Genomic DNA, 17,205 nt, shown 5'->3' with positions numbered 1-17,205 from the left:
CGACGCGCTGATAAATAGCTTTGCGGACCTCCAAGGTGGCTCCCCAAAAGTGAAAGCCATTGTCGTTGAACGAACTGGACCATTGCAACATCCCGGACATGCCATCGAACTCCATATCTAACACCCGACCATGACTAAGACGCCGAAGGAGGAAACCACACCCGCCATCCATCAACCATGAACCCAACACACGTTTCGTCTTTCAGATATTGTCGATGCAGACCACGATCTGCATCCGCTCCTGGACTACCTTCCAAGCTCCGCGCCGACGCTGGAGCAGACGCTGTCGCAACAGTGGAGCCCGAGAACACATGTCCACCACGAGGATGCCGCTATCACACCATCCGTGCTTGAACAGACTGTATTCCAAATCCATCCCCAACGATAAGACCAATTGTCTCACCGGGGTAGGATCTGAAGAAATTTTATTCAGTGCCGCCATCGCCGCCGCTGAAGCCAAGACGATGAACAATCTAAAAAAATTAAGCTACTTTGGCCTAAAGCTATCCACACGTGTGAATTCGATGACCCCCCTCATCACCGACGACCGAGGTCGTCGACGGAGAGGAACCGGCGGAGAACGGTGGCGGAGCGCGAGTCCCTGGCGGCGGAAAATTAAATTGCTTTTCCTGTCTTCGAGAGGAGGATACTTACAAAGTTCCTTTGCTTATCTCCACTAGACTCTTAATTAGTGAGTAGCACGGAGTACCTACATATATGTATATACTGTACAATACGATCCCATCCTGCAGCTGTATATATGCGCGCGCCTTTGGGATCCTCAACACGTGGCAGCAGAGCTAGTAGCTAGGCTTGTGCTAGCACGTAGTTGGTCCGAAGCCAACATAGCCAGTGGCGGAATCGACGGTGATCTGGATCCCTTGCTGCTGTATGTTGCCGAGGATGGACAGCCCGGACGCCGACGCCGCGAACGCCAGGCAGTACACGCCGCCGCCCATCTCCACCAGCAGGTTCCTCGCCGGCAACGTCAGCGCTGCGCCGTCGCGCCCGAAGTAGAGGGCCACCGTCGGCACGCGCACGCTCGCGTACCCACTCAGGTCATAGCACGTGTCCAGCAGCGACACGCCCGGCGAGCGCGGGAGGCCGCCGCCGACGGCGTCCGCGAACGCGTCGCGCAGCGCCGCGTAGGCGTCGGGCGGGAGCCGCGTCACGGCCGTGCCGGTGTCCATCACCACGCCGCCGCCGCCGTCCTCGGTGAGGTCGAAGAGCCCGTCCTGCAGCGGGAGCCTCTCGCCGCCGACTCCCAGCCCCGTCAAGCCCACGTAGTAGAAGCTCGGCTCCTGCGCGTTGCGCAGCAGGGGCACCCACACGGCGCCCACCGGCATGGCGTCGTCCCGGCCGAGCACGAGCGACCCGGCGCCGGCGTCGGCGCCGCGGCTGGCGAGGCAGTAGCTGAAGGCGCCGCCTGCCGCGCCGCCGAGCTGCCCGACGAGCGACATGGGGCCCCAGCCGAGGCCGAGCAGGCCGGCTGCCCCGACGAAGAGTCCGCGGTTGCGGTGGCCGCAGCCGATTGCGACGCCCTGCACCGGCGTGCTGTCCCCAAACGTGAGCGTCTCCATCGCCAGCACGCCCTGGGTGTACGACCCGTCGCTGTAGGACACCTGGTACCGGCACGCTCCGGAGTCGGCGCAGCCTGATGACCCGCCGGGCAGGGTCCGGCAGACGCCCGAGCCGCACGGCACGACGGTGAAGGACGCCGACGCGGCCGGGTCGAAGAGAGGGTCGGACTGCTGGTAGCACTCGGCACAGGGGCGGCACTGCACCCAGATGACGTCGCTCCCGGAGTCCAGGACCAGGTACTGCTCCGTGGGCGGCGACCCCACGCCGACGCGGACGAAGTACTCGCCGCTGCCCTCGGAGATGCCCGACACAACCTCCGACCCCACCTCCGTCGTCATGGTCGTAGGCGAGAGGCGACGCTGGAGGTACTCTGCCCGCGCGCCGTCCCTTGCCGCGAGACCAAGCATGGCGTGCCGCGTCGACGCACTAGTAGAAAACCGGGCAATAGCACCGGTTCGTAAGGCCCTTTAGTGCCGGTTTAGGAACCGTCACTATTATTTCGGCACTAAAGGCCCCTCCCCCCTTAGTACCGGTTCAGCACGAACCGGTGCTAAAGGGAAACCACGTGGCACGAGCCAGCTCCGGGGGCCGGGAGCCCTTTAGTACCGGTTGGTAACACCAACCGGTACTAAAATATTTGGGGGGTTTTTGGTTTTATGATTTTTTTTTTATTTAATTTTGTGTTTTCTATTTTAATTCTTTTTCGTTTGCTGGTATTCTACGGTACTACACATTGTACATGTTATATATATATATAGAGAGAGAATTTCTAGTAGAACCAATCATATATATATCAGCAATCATGTCTCACAAACCACCATATTAATTCACACATACACATGTATAGCTATATACAATTTCTCCTACATATGCATGGTGCCTTCGGAGCCAGTGGCATTAGCCTGATTGGTGCCATCGGAGCACAATGACAATTGGAAATGGTTCATGACTTGGTCGATGGGGGCGGTAGCGGGTAATAGTATTCTCCCTTCGGATTTATGACCTGGTCGAGCAAAAATCCCGCTATTTCCTCTTGAAGTGCTTGTACGCGCTCCGTTGGTAGGAGCTTGTCCCGCACCTCTTTGAACTGTTAAGAAGGAGATCAATATGCTTGTGTATTAGTTGTGTGACTAGATATCGATAATGGTGTAAAAATTGTGAATAGTGTTCTGACAAGCGTACCCATTCCTGTCTTTGAGATCTGCTCCTTTCGGACGCCATCATGCGAATGTTCTCGCAAACGCAGTATGCACACAGATCAGTCCCCTGCGCCTGCTTCGGGGCCTTTATTACGAGAATGGAATTTAATTTGATCAGATAATAATTAATCAAGCATGATAATTAAAGAGATGGCAGCTAGCTAGCTAGCTAGTACTACTTAATTACTTACTTTGGATCGAAACCATTTCAGCTGTGGTTTTCATTCGCCTTCCGTGACGCTGATGAACCTTGCCCAAGCCCTGCCCGCCGACAAAGAAAATGAATAAAGGGGTTATTAAATAGTTCATATCATGAAATGACGAACTAAATAGGCCGAGATATATAGTTATAAATAATGATTGAAATTACCTGTTGACTATCCCATACAAGATGTTGTAGTCACCTTTTGCTGTGAGTAGCGAGTCCAGTATTTCAACTGTTCCGGCGTCAACTTTAATGATACAAAAGATCCATTGAAATCTGCATGCACACACGTTTGCATGTCTTAATTAAGCGGACATATGTAAGCAAAAACATGTAGCTAGCTAGTAGGCAAAAACAGAGAATTTGTAGTACAAGAAAGTGTGACTCACTCGAAGTTATAAGGAAGTAGTATATCTTCATTGTATTTGAGGCGCTTCAAGAACTCTAGCATGCTGTCCTCTACCTCTTTTTCATAATGTGCATCTAATTTCCATGTGTATTCATTAACGGTGTTTGGGTCAATGAACCCAATGCCATAGCGTCCACCTTTTCTCATTTCATACATCTTGATCCTACATAATACCACAGAAAAGAATATAGTGAGGATAATTATACGTAATGATTGATCAAAAGAATCACTACAGCTAGTTTGAGACTTAAATTACAGAAAGAAATCACTTACAGACAATAGCAACTGACGATAGATTTGTCGAGTGCGTCTTGATTGTATAACTGAAATAGTTCAGAATACTCAACGGCCACAGCTTTCTCATGGTAGTAATCATCCTTCTTGACATACACCATGAGGGACTCTCGATCGGATCTCTTGCTAATGTCCATGTACCATTGATGCAATTCATACATTCTCGTTGGGAGCTTCTTGACATCTTCTGGCTCGACCAAAGGTTGGCCCCGGACAAATTTCCGTTTTATTTCCTCCTCTCTAATCGGAGGCATGTCCTCGATCTCGAGGAGTTGTCCAACAGTGATCTTGAGTTTTTCAGCCTGCATTATATGCTCCTGGGTTATTACCACATCGCCCACCTCGGGAACGTAAACTGTTTGGCCACAATAATATTGGGCGCGCGTACTGTCACGTGTTGTTGGCGGCACAACAAGCGAGGGGATCGATTGCGCCGCCTGTTTTCCCAGCTAGGCAACGGTTTTCCCGCATTTTTTGACAGCTGCTTGTTGTTTGCTCGAGCTCGAGCTCGCCTCCTTCTGTAGACGTTGTCGATGTAACTTCCTGATGTGGCGCTCATAGTCTGAGTCAACAGGCTTAGGAGCTGGTGGTTGAGCCATACGAATAAATTGGTCAACTACTTCCACAGGCACTTTCTCCCTTGGCGGCGGTGGCGGTTTCGGTCCAAAATGGGCGTCGACTTCTGCCCGCACTATGGCATTGGTTTGCTCCTCGGTCCTGTCGTAAGCCCTCACAGGAAGAGGAGCACTGAGGTTTGGACCATATTTATATCGCTTGCCTCCGCCTGTACTTCCTGTACTATGACCTCGACTCGTACCGCTACGCACCATAGTTGCGGGGTTTCTCTTCTGCGATTGCTAAGGCGGCGGAGACGGCTGACGGGGCTGAGTTGGACGAGGAGGAGTGGCCTGAAGCTGTGCCGGAGTTGGAGGAGGAGTGGCCTGAGGTTGTGCTGGACTTGGAGGAGGAGTGGACGTCTGACGCTGTGTCAGACTTGGAGGAGGAGTGGCCTGACACTTTGCCGGACTTGGAGAAGGAGGAGTGGCCTCACGCGTTGGTGGACTTGGAGGAGCGGGAGTCTGCTGACTTGGTGGCGGACTTCGACAAGGAGTCGGGTGACGCGGTGTCGGTGGCCTTCGAAAAATGATGCAATCCTTTCTCCATAGGATGATACGATGTTTGGCATCTCCGAGTGTGTGCTCCTCGTCACCTCCAAGAATGTCAAGCTCTAGCCCCGAATATTGGTCCGCCACCTCATCAACCAAGACACGAGCATAGCCCGCTGGAATCGGGTTGCAATGGAAGGTTGCCTCGGGGGAATTTGAAAAAGCAACGGCGTCCGCCACCTTCATGGATATGTTCTTCATTTTGAAGTGTAGCTCGCAGTTAGTGTTCTCCGTGATGTCATCCACAGGGTATCTATCCAGCACTACTGCGTCGCCCGGGGCGGAACCCACGCTGCTTCTCGGCATGGATGGGGCGGCGGTATCCAATGCTGGATTATCCGCTAGCTGCTGCAGCTGGTGAGACCCCCTTTGCTGGCTAAGTGAGTCGATCTGCTCCTGCTGCCGCTGGAATTTAGCTGCCAATTCCGCTTGACTTGCGTCTAGGCCTTGAAGGCGTTCATAGTCCCGCTTCCTCTGCTCCTCCTCCATCTTCCTCTTCTTGTCCTCCGCAATCTTCTTTCTCGCACAGGTTCTGTAGTCAGCGTTCCAGTCCGAAAACCCCTCATACCACGGAATAGCGCCCTTGCCTCGTGTTCTTCCCGGGTGTTCAGGATTTCCCAAGGCACGCGTAAGCTCGTCGTTCTCTCTGTTGGGCTGGAACACCCCCGATCGAGCCTCTTCTATTGCAACAAGTAGCACATCATCGGCTCCGTTCAGACATGCCTTCGTCGAAACATTGCCTGTCTTCGGGTCCAACTCCCCCCATGCGCATAGAACCAAGTCCTGCACCTGGGGGGCCAGCTCTTAGTAACCGGAGTGACACTTGCATCCTCCATCTCTTTCTCAGACTTATCCCACTTAGGCATTGCCACCGCGTAGCCACCTAGCCCCAGCTTATGGAACTTATCCTTTTTTTCGGCATTGGCCTTGTTTATTCTCGACCGTTCCTTAGCTAATTCTGAATCCTTGGATTTCACGAAATCGTCCCAATGAGTACTTTGATTCTCTAGTATCCCCTCGAATACTGGAGTCTTCCTTCCTCCCTTGACGTACTTCTCCCACGTCATTCTCTTGTGGTTCTTGAATGCAACCGCCATCTTCCTAAAAGCAGCGTCCTTGACTTTCCGCACATCTGCTTCTGTGATATTATCTGGTAGGGTGAAATGTTCCATGAGAGTATCCCAAAGCAGTTTTTTTTGATTCTCGTCGACAAAAGTAACATCTGGACGTGGCTTTGCTGGCTTTCTCCATTCTTGAAGGGAGATCGGGAGTAGGTCCTTCACAAGAACTCCGCACTGACGAACGAACTTGTCCGCAATCTTCTTAGGCGCTAATGGTTCGCCATTAGGTTTGAATGCCTCGATATTGTACTTTACGCCCTCCTTCAACTTTTTGTTCGGGCCTCATTTCGTCCTTTTGCCTGAAGATTTGCTCGATCCGGATGGCTGAAAGAAGAAAGATCGATTCGTTAATATATCTTCAAATCATTTAAAACATGCGATGATCACCAGATTCCTGCTTATATAAATATATATACCTCGCCGGTGTTTGTTGTTTCAGGATCAACATGTTCTTCGTCATAGTTCATGACTTCATCTTCTCGGTCGTCGCGATCGAATATCATATCACCCTCTCCGGTGTTGTTTAGAAATTCGGAGCCGTCAAAATCTTCTTCATTCTGATCATCATCTGGCCTGCGTATGATATCGAACATGGTCTGTTCTCTCTCTCTGTCGGTATTGTCCGCCATAGCTTTTATTTAACTATGCCAAAAGAAATATAAAACAATTTAGTATAATCTCGAATAATAGATATAATCTCGAATACATCGTCTCGAATAATAGATATAATCTCGAATACATCGTCTCGAATAATAGATTTAATCTCAAATACGTCGTCTCGAATAATAGATATAATCTCGTCGAATACATCGTCTCAAATAATATATATAATCTCGAATAAATCATCACAAATATTATATATCGAATACATCACTAGCTAGCTAGCTAGCTAATAAGATCGAATACTAGAGAGTAATCTAGGCGGTGGACAACCAAAGTGAAGGAACCATCATTGGATCATCGCTCGGGTGATCTCCCCAAACAACCTGCCAGGTATTGGAGAACCTGACGTCCATAGCAGCCATGTAGCGATGGACGTGCTCGTCCTCCTCCCTGAAACGGCGACGTACCACCTCCGGCGGGGCCGGCTCCCTCCGCACTGAAAGTGGCCCACGCGAATGCCACCAAAGAAGATGAGGGTCGACGACGGGACCGGGGGCCGGGTTCCTCACCAAGTGTCGCGCCCCTGAAGGTAGCACCTCCTAGTGCCAGCTCGGCGGAGCCCAGTCCCGGACATGGGTCCTCTGAAGCAGGACGTCGTCGCGGACGTGTCGACGGCAAGGATGCGGGCCGGGCATCGTCGACAACAAAATACTATATGCCACAAAAGTAAAGTAACATTTTTTAAATGATGGATTGTGATGATTTCATATATGCAAATTCTAAATTTTATAACTAAAAATATAAGAAACTAAAAAAACATCGATCATCGTCTAACAATTTGAAATTAATCTAATTCATCTAGCTAGCTAAAACTAACATTTCCAAAATTTCTAACATTTCTATAACATTTGACATTATATATATTATAACTAACATTTCTACATACTATTTGACATTAATCTAATCTAATTAATTAATTCATCTAAAACTTTGTATGAAAAACAGAAAAACAGAAAAATTGTGTGTGTGCGCGCGTCTAGTGTGTGTGTAGTGTGTGTGTGTGTGTGCGCGCGCGCGCGCGTGTGGGTGCGCTACGGTCGGCGCCGGCGCCGGCGCCGGTGTGCGCTACAATCGATTGGAGGGAGGAGAGGGGCCGGGGGAGGGGCTCACAGCGACGGCGAGGCGAGGTCGAGGTGACGGCGACGGCGAAGCGAGGGGATCGGCGACCGGGACGGCGACGGGGCGGCGACGGGGACGAGGGCGGCGACGGCGACGGGGGCGGCGACGGGGACGAGGGCGGCGACGACGATGGGGGCGGCGATGGGGACGAGGGCGCGACGGGGACGGCATAGGATGGGTGCGGCGTCGATCGGGAAGAAACAGAGTGGGAGAGTGAAATTTTTCGAAGTGTTGTATATATAGAAGGCACCTTTAGTACCGGTTGGAGCCACCAACCGGTACTAAAGGTCTGTTTTGGCTAGCCCAAGCGGCGGGAAGCGACCCCCTTTAGTACCGGGTGGTGGCTCCAACCGGTACTAAAGGCCCCCCCTTTAGTACCGGTTGGTGCCACGAACCGGTACTAAAGGGGGGTGCGCTGCCAGGCGAGGGGCGCAGAAGTTTAGTCCCACCTCGCTAGCCGAAGGGCGCTTACACCTGCTTATAAGCCCCGCCGCCGCTGCTGTCTCGAGCTCCTCTCTAAAGCAGGCCTTCTGGGCCTACCTCTGCTACCCTGCCTTGTGGGGCCTATTGGGCTTTCGGGCCTGCATCCTGGCCCAACCATAGGTTGGGTTTCTAGTCGTATGCAGGCCGGTGTTGCCCGGTAGGTGGGCTTTTTTTATTTAGTTTTTTTCTTCTTTATTTATTTTGTTTTATTTATTTTTAGTTGTTTTTTGCTGTATTTAGAGTTTCTTTGTGAATATTTTTGAAAGTTTTTAGAAACTTTCAGTTAGTGCCGGTAGTTTTTAAATTTGAATAGTTTAAATTTTGAATTATTTGAAATTTGTGTGAATCACTAGTTTGTGAATAACTTAACTTTAAAAATACATTTTTCAGTGATTCTTTTTTCTTATGTTTAATATTAGTGTGTTTTATCATTATATACAATTTGGTAATGCTTAAGTTATTTAAAAAATGAAATGCCTTTGTAACGGATGAGTTTTTGTCCGAAACCCTGATACTTCAAAACAGATTGTCCATTTTGTACACGAAGTGCATCCAGTTTTTGCGGTAACCCTCTCTACTTTTTTGCATATGCTATGTGGGTGAAATTATGATACCATGCCAACTTTCATTCTTTTCTGAGTTCATTTGAAATGCTTTTCAATTTCAGGGTCATTTAGCTGAAAAATCAGTAAATGCATGAAAGAATTTGCTTGCACATAAAATTTCTTCGCGTTTCAAATGCCAAAACACATAACTAGCTACCCTAACTATTACAGAGATTCCCTCCTGGGTGTGAAACACAGAAGAAAGTGATGATAGTTAAGCCGATCACATCCCAGATCTTTGGGTGTGAAACTTTTTCTTCGCGTGTGTCCCTTTGCGTCGTAGCCATGGAAAATCTTCATCATTTAACGGGATGCTCGGGTCAATATTCACTGTGAATGGAGCAATTTCATCAAACTTATCATAATCTTCTGACTTGTCTGTCTTGTCATCCACTCCCACGATGTTTCTCTTCCCAGAAAGAACTATGTGCCGCTTTGGCTCATCGTACGATGCATTCGCTTCCTTATCTTTTCTTTTTCTTGGCTTGGTAGACACGTCCTTCACATAGAAAACCTGTGCCACATCATTGGCTAGGACGAATGGTTCATCTGCATACTCAAGATTGTTGAGATCCACTGTTGTCATTCCGTACTGCGGGTCTTCCGTTAGCCCGCCTCTTGTCATATTGACCCATTTGCACCGAAACAAAGGGACCTTCAAACCACGTCGATGGTCAAGTTCCCATATGTCCTGTATATAACCATAATATGTTTCCTTTCCCGTCTTGGTTTCTGCATCAAAGCGGACACCACTGTTTTGGTTGGTGCTCTTCTTATCTTGGGCGATCGTGTAAAATGTATTACCATTTATCTCGTACCCTTTGAAAGTCATTATATTCGAAGAAGGTAACTGGGACAGCAAGTACAGGTCATCTTCAATAGAGGTGTCATGCATGGTATGTGCTTGCAACCAGCTGGCGAAACTCTTGGTTTGTTCACATGTAATCCAGTCATCAGACCGCTCCGGGTGTTTGGAGCGTAGCAAATTCTTGTGTTCATCCATATACAGAGCCACCAAGGCGGAATTCTGTAGAACTGTGTAGTGTGCTTCAGTGAGAGAATGTCCGTCCATACATATTATTTGTTCCCCTCCTAGCGTGCCTTTTCCATCCAGTCTGCCCTTATGCCGCGATTCAGGAACACCAATCGGCTTAAGGTCAGGAATAAAGTCAATACAAAACTCAATGACCTCCTCATTTTGACGGCCCTTGGAGATGCTTCCTTCTGGCCTAGCACGGTTATGAACATATTTCTTTAAGACTCCCATGAACCTCTCAAAGGGGAACATATTGTGTAGAAATACAGGACCCAAAATGTTAATCTCTTCGCATAGGTGAACTAGGACGTGCGTCATGATGTTGAAGAAGGATGGTGGGAACACCAACTCGAAACTGACAAGACATTGCACCAAATCATTCTGTAACCTTGGTATGATTTCTGGATCGATTACCTTCTGAGAGATTGCATTGAGAAATGCACATAGCTTCACAATGGCTAATCGAACGTTTTTCGATAGAAGCCCCCTCAATGCAACCGGAAGCAGTTGCGTCATAATCACGTGGCAGTCATGAGACTTTAGGTTCTGAAACTTTTTCTCTGCCATGTTTATTATTCCCTTTATATTCGACGAGAAGCCAGACGGTACCTTAATACTGAGCAGGCATTCAAAGAAGATTTCCTTCTCTTCTTTGGTAAGAGCGTAGCTTGCATGACCCTGATGTATGCCGTCTTTTCCGTGCATACGTTGCTGGTCCTCCCGTGCCTCAGGTGTATCTTTTGTCTTCCCATACACGCCTAAGAAGCCAAGCAGGGTCACACAAAGATTCTTCGTCACGTGCATCATGTCGATTGCGGAGCGGACCTCGAGGTCTTTCCAATAGGGCAGGTCCCAAAATATGGATTTCTTCTTCCACATGGGTGAGCGTCCGTCAGCGTCATTCGGAACAGGTTGTCCACCAGGACCCTTTCCAAAGACCACCTTCAAATCCTTGACCATATCATGTACATCAGCACCAGTACGGTGGTGAGGCTTCGTCCGGTGATCCGCCTCACCTTTGAAATGCTTGCCTTTCTTTCTTACGGGATGCCTGCTCGAAAGAAATCGACGATGTCCCAGGTACACATTCTTATTAGCCAAATATATACTGTCGGTATCGTCCAAACAGTGCGTGCATGCGCGGTATCCCTTGTTTGTCTGTCCTGAAAGGTTACTGAGAGCAGGCCAATCATTGATGGTCACGAACAGCAACGCCTTTAGGTCAAATTCTTCCCCCATGTGCTCATCCCACGCACGTACACCTGTTCCATTCCACAGTTGTAAGAGTTCTTCAACTAATGGCCTTAGGTACACATCAATGTTGTTGCCGGGTTGCTTAGGGCCTTGGATGAGCACTGGCATCATAATGAACTTCCGCTTCATGCACAACCAAGGAGGAAGGTTATACAAACATAGAGTCACAGGCCAGGTGCTATGGTTGCTGCTCTGCTCCCCAAAAGGATTAGTGCCATCTGCGCTTAGACCAAACCATACGCTCCTTGCGTCATCTGCAAACTCCTTCCCGTACTTTCTTTTGATTTTTCTCCACTGCGACCCGTCAGCGGGTACTCTCAACTTTCCGTCTTTCTTACGGTCTTCTTTGTGCCATCGCATCGCCTTGGCATGCTCTTTGTTTTGGAACAAACGTTTCAACCGTGGTATTATAGGAGCATACCACATCACCTTGGCAGGAATCTTCTTCCTGGGGCGCCGGCCCTCGACATCACCAGGGTCATCGCGGCAGATCGCGCAATGCACCATATACCGGGCAAGCGTTCAAATCCTCGTACTCACCGCGGTAGAGGATGCAATCATTAGGGCATGCATGTATCTTCTGCACCTCTAACCCTAGAGGGCAGACAGCCTTCTTTGCTTCGTACGTACTCTCGGGCAATTCATTGTCCTTTGGAAGCATATCCTTTATCATTATCAGCAACTTTCCAAATCCCTTGTCAGATACACCATTCTCTGCCTTCCATTGCAGCAATTCCAGTGTGGTGCCCAGCTTTTTCTTGTCACCTACGCAATTCGGGTACAACAATTTTTTGTGATCCTCTAACATGCGCTGCAACTTCTTCTTCTCCAAATCACTTGCGCAGTTTCTCTTTACATCGGCAATGGCCCGACCTAGATCATCAACGGGCTCATCTGATGCCTCTTCTTCAGCTTCTTCCCGCATTACCGGCTCAGCTTCTTCCCCCATTGTTGTATCATCGTATTCAGGGAACCCATGGCCAGGATAGCTGTCGTCGTCCTCTTCTTCTTCATTGTCTTCCATCATAACCCCTCTTTCTCCGTGCTTGATCCAAACATTATAATGGGGCATGAAACCGGACTTAAACAGGTGGACGTGAATGGTTCTTGACGTAGAGTAATTGTGACCATTCTTACAGCGAGCACATGGACAAGGCATAAAACCATCCGCCCGCTTGTTTGCCTCAGCCGCAAGCAGAAAAGTATGCACGCCCTCAACGAACTGGGGAGAGCATCGGTCATCGTACATCCATTGTCGGCTCATCTTCATTACACAACACCGAATAGACCAAATTAATACAAGTTCATACAATTAATACAAGTTCATACATAAAGTTCATACAACACTTAAATGCAACAAACAAATAACTCTCTAGCTAAAGCATTTAAATGCAACAACAAATATAATCACGATCGCAACTAAGGTAACAATGGATCCAACAGCATAATGATACCAAGCCTCACTATCGATGGAATATTTTCTAATCTTTCTAATCTTCAAGCGCATTTTCTCCATCTTGATCTTGTGATCATCGACGACATTGGCAACATGCAACTCCAATTCCATCTTCTCCCCCTCAATTCTTTTCAACTTTTCTTTCAAGTATTCGTTTTCTCTTTCAACTAAATTTAACCTCTCGGCAATAGGGTCGGTTGGAATTTCCGGTTCACATACCTCCTAGAAAAAATTTCTATGTCAACTTGATGGGCATAATTTGTCATAAACACAAAATGCAACTAGTTTTAAAAGAGAATATACATACCACATTCGAATCATAACAAGGACTAGGGCCGACAGGGACGGATATCAAAACCATGGCACTATATGTATAACAAACAATGTACGGGTAAGATAATTATACGAGTAACTATATATCCAAATCACACAAACATCAATTTTTATATAAAATTTCATGAACAAGAGGCTCACCACAAGGTGGTGCCGGCGACGGGATGGTGCGGGCGATCGACGGTGGCTACGATGGAGATTTAGAAGGCACTAAGTAAACCACACCTACATATGCAAACTAAGTGTTATTTTTTACCTCAAATTGCATATAAATCAAATACTAGCATATATATATATATATATATATATATATATATATATATATCCTCCCAAATTACTAAACTCACAAATTAATCACTATATAAAGCATTGCAAGAGCTAATCTAGCAATGAGAGATGAAAGGACAAAGTTGCTAACCTTTGTGATCATTTGAATGGATGGGGGCCTTCAAATCTTGATAAATTTTGGGTAAAATGTGTGATGAGCTCGAGAGGAAGAGGGAAAGAACAGAGAGGAGAGGGGAAAGGGGAAGAACAAAGCGAGCTCGGGTGGACGAAGGGTTTATGTAAGACGATCTTTAGTACCGGTTTGTGTCAAGAACCGGTACTAAAGGGGCTGGAGGGGCCCATTCTGACAACATCCTGCCACCACTCTCATTAGTACCGGTCCGTGGCACGAACCGGGGCTAAAGGTTCGCCACGAACTAGTACTAATGATGAAGGCCCGGCTAGCCGTTGGAACCGGCACTAATGTATACATTAGTGCCGGCTCAAATACAAACCGACACTAATGTGCTTCATGTTTAACCCTTTTTCTACTAGTGACGGGTAGGTCCTGCCGGAGACGGCGTCGCGGTGCAGCAGCGCGAGCGAGGGGCGGCCATCGCGGCGCGACAATGACGATGAGGACGGTGACGTGGCCGCAGCCATGGTGAAGTTGCGAGGGTCGATGTAGTGGAACCACAGTGACGAAGCCGAAGCGCCGGACATGATCACGGCGGAGACGAAGACGACTTACATGGGGAGAGGCGTGACGGGCATTGCAGCGTGCATGGCCATGGTGCGCACGTACGCTTTCAAGGGTCCCAAGCGTTTGTGGAAACGACGAGACTTTACTTAGAGCTGAGGAGAGGAGCTAGGTAGCAGAGGCCCGGAGGATTTATGAGTTCCGCGGTGCGTGGGTGGCAAGTGTGTTGTGCAGCACTAGCTCGTGTGCTTCATGCATAACCTTTCGGCTCTTGTTTGTTTGCCACGGCAACGCACACTGTTTTTTTTTTTTACTTTTTTTTTAAAGACGGCAACGCACACTGTTGATAAAGTCCTTTTTTGTTTTTGAGGGGATGATGAAGTCCATTTGATGGTAACGTCGAAGGCAAATTAGTGAGCTGCAGTTAGTTTTGACCAGTTTTAATGCTCGCATTTGCTAATTTGCATCTTGATGAGAATTAACAGTCTCATCTAACTTTATGCCATTTGATTTGGCATGGCAGTTTTAGTTGAGAGGGAGAGGGGAGAGGTGGCAGTTTATTCAGGTGACAAGGCAGTTTCTCTTCTTTTTAAAAAAAAAAATATCGTCATTTGATCTTATTTTACAACTAAAAACTGCCAACAAAGATGGTTCGCTTCATATCCCTACTACAACAAACGTTCACCAGCTACCATTGCCGTTTTATTTTACATGGAGATTTGTCTGTATTTTTCTTTTTTTCCCTTTTTTAATGCTAATACCATTTAGATGAGACTTAGTTAATTCTCATATAGACCTTTAATGATTGAAACTTTTAGAATGCATGATGTGTTTCCTCGGCTAAATAGAAAGGCCTTTTGCATGTAGATTTGATCCACGTGCCTTTTGTCCTTCATCTTTAGAGACCAGGCGGTCGATTTTTAAGGAAGGATGTGGCTAGATTTTAGTCGGCCGAGAGTTAATCAATTCTTAGTCAAGTGACATAATATATAAAAAAGAAGAACATAAAAAATAATAATAAAGCGGCATGGGTCTCCACATAAGATCGTACGAATATAGTATTGACTGAGACTACTTCAGCAATCCCGTTTAAGAAAACTTTGGGTTGATTTTACTCAGGCTATTGAAATTCAACCGCCGCCCTTCCTTCACCAATAATGCAGTAGTGCTCTTCTTCCTTCTCACATTGTTCCCCAAAACTGATCCGGTCAAATCCCTTCCTCCCCACCGGTGATGTCCTGGTGAGCCCTCACATTGCAACGTCCCACTGGTAGAAAAAGGGCCTATAGTCCCGGTTCGTAAGGGCCTTTAGTCCCGGTTCCTGAACCGGGACTAAAGTGTCGGTACTAATACCTCCCACCTTTAGTCCCGGTTCAATCCAGAACCGGGATTAATGCCCCTCCACGTGGGCAGTGTGCAGAGCCCAGTCAGGAGACCCTTTGGTCCTGGTTGGTGGCACCAACCGGGACCAATAGGCATCCACGCGTCAGCATTTCTGTGTCTAGGGTTTTTGTTTTGTTTTTTGAAAGGGGGGGGGGGGGGGGTGGGGGTTTTGGGGGGTTAATTTAGGTGTTTCATATATTGTGTTAGCTAGCTATAATTAATATAGAGAAGTGTCCTCTCTTATGTCCGTGCTTGGTCGACGCTACGTACTATACATACGGACTAGACACGCTGGCTAGCTAGTAAAGCAAACGAAGGAAACAGAAGATCGTCATGAACATATATACATACAGAGAGAAGTGATATCGACCACCTCTCCTTCTCCGAGAGATTGGTCGAACAACAAGTTCTCGTATATCTATCTGATAGTACCGGCTACATATATACAGTAATTATCTCTTATAAATATAATCATATGGACTCAGGTTTAACATAGAATTCTCCGTCTTCAGGGATCACGTGGTCAAGAAAGAATGCCGCCAATTCCTCTTGAATTGCTCGCATGCGAGCTGGTGCTAGGAGTTCATCCCGCTTCCGGAACATCTAATTTGAAGAAGGGGGTCAATACATATATATATATATATGAATGAATGAAACTCAACACAAATGATGGTAATAAAATAAAATTGTGAATATTGTTATTTACGTACTTCATATTGTTCGTTAGAGTACCCGCCCCGCTCACACGTCGTGTGGCGGATGGACTCGCAGATGTAGTATCCACAGAAATCATTCCCTTGTTCCTGCCACAACCACTTTACAAGAAATAGAGGTCAATCAAACTGATAAGCAAGAATGCTAAATGGTATTGATGAAACTAGCGCTTGAATCACTAGGAGATGCGCAGAACATGCTACTATAGTACTTACTTTCGGGTGTCTAAATTCCAGCTCCTTCGGCAGTCCCGGAACTTTTTTGGTGAATTTTCTTCAAACCCTGCCGGACAAAGAAAACAATTACTTGATATCAGGAAATGAACAAAGTTGCTGATATGGTGGATAATGATCGATTTAACTTACTTCTTGAGGATTTCAGTCATGTCTGCATAGTCCTGGGGATCTTTTCATCTTGAGTCTAAGACGGTTACTAGTCCCTGCTCAAGCTTAATCTCTAGGAGAATATAGTGGAAACTGCACACGCATACATAACTCATGAATTACATTACTATAACCTTGACTAATATATAAGGGAAACCGAATACGCACAAGACAGTAACACTCACTTGAAGTTGTAAGAAAAGAGTATTATATCTTTGTTTTGATTTATTACGAACGATTGTAGCATGTTGGCCTCGGTAGCTGCGGCATGAAGTTTAACCTCAGTTGCATCTATGAGATATGTGTTAATGAACCCAATATCACCGACTTGTCTTTTCTTCAATTCGACGATCTTCAATCTGCATAATATAGTGAGGATGATTATAAATACATGCAATGAAAGAGCTAATCTCTATAGAGAAACTTAATGACAGACGTAGTACTACTTACAGACAGTAGCAGGCGATCGTTGCTTTATCGAGGGCCAATTGATTGAAAAACTGATAGAACTCCTCAAATGGAACAGGCAACAGATCAATTCCAACGAGGTCATGCTCCTTTTTAACTCTCACATACAAAGTACTCCTCCCCCCAGAGTCTCTACGGATTTGCAAGTACCAATCATGCAATCTTCGCATCATCGTTGATAGAGATCTTTCATCTTTGACGAGAGGCTTCCCGTACTCGTATCTTTGCATCCGCATGTCCATGGGTTCATAATGTACTTCGTCGGGCAGGTAATCTGCAAGATTATTATAACCGGGCACCATCCTCGGGTCATTAGCGACGTTGTGGCTAGGCACCTTGAGCGGGGGGCATGATTGCTTCGCTTGT

At 47.3% G+C, this 17,205-nt stretch overlaps 1 pseudogene; it reads right to left on the bottom strand.

Moving 5' to 3' along the window:
- Positions 1-818: 818 nt before the first annotated feature.
- LOC123186569 (protein ASPARTIC PROTEASE IN GUARD CELL 2-like) lies at positions 819-13,983 on the bottom strand (annotated as a pseudogene).
- Positions 13,984-17,205: the final 3,222 nt, after the last annotated feature.

Source organism: Triticum aestivum, chromosome 2A (assembly GCF_018294505.1).
Source record: "Triticum aestivum cultivar Chinese Spring chromosome 2A, IWGSC CS RefSeq v2.1, whole genome shotgun sequence".
NCBI lineage: Eukaryota > Viridiplantae > Streptophyta > Magnoliopsida > Poales > Poaceae > Triticum > Triticum aestivum.
The sequence above is the reverse complement of the archived record's forward strand: the minus strand, read 5'-3'. Positions and strand labels throughout refer to the sequence as shown.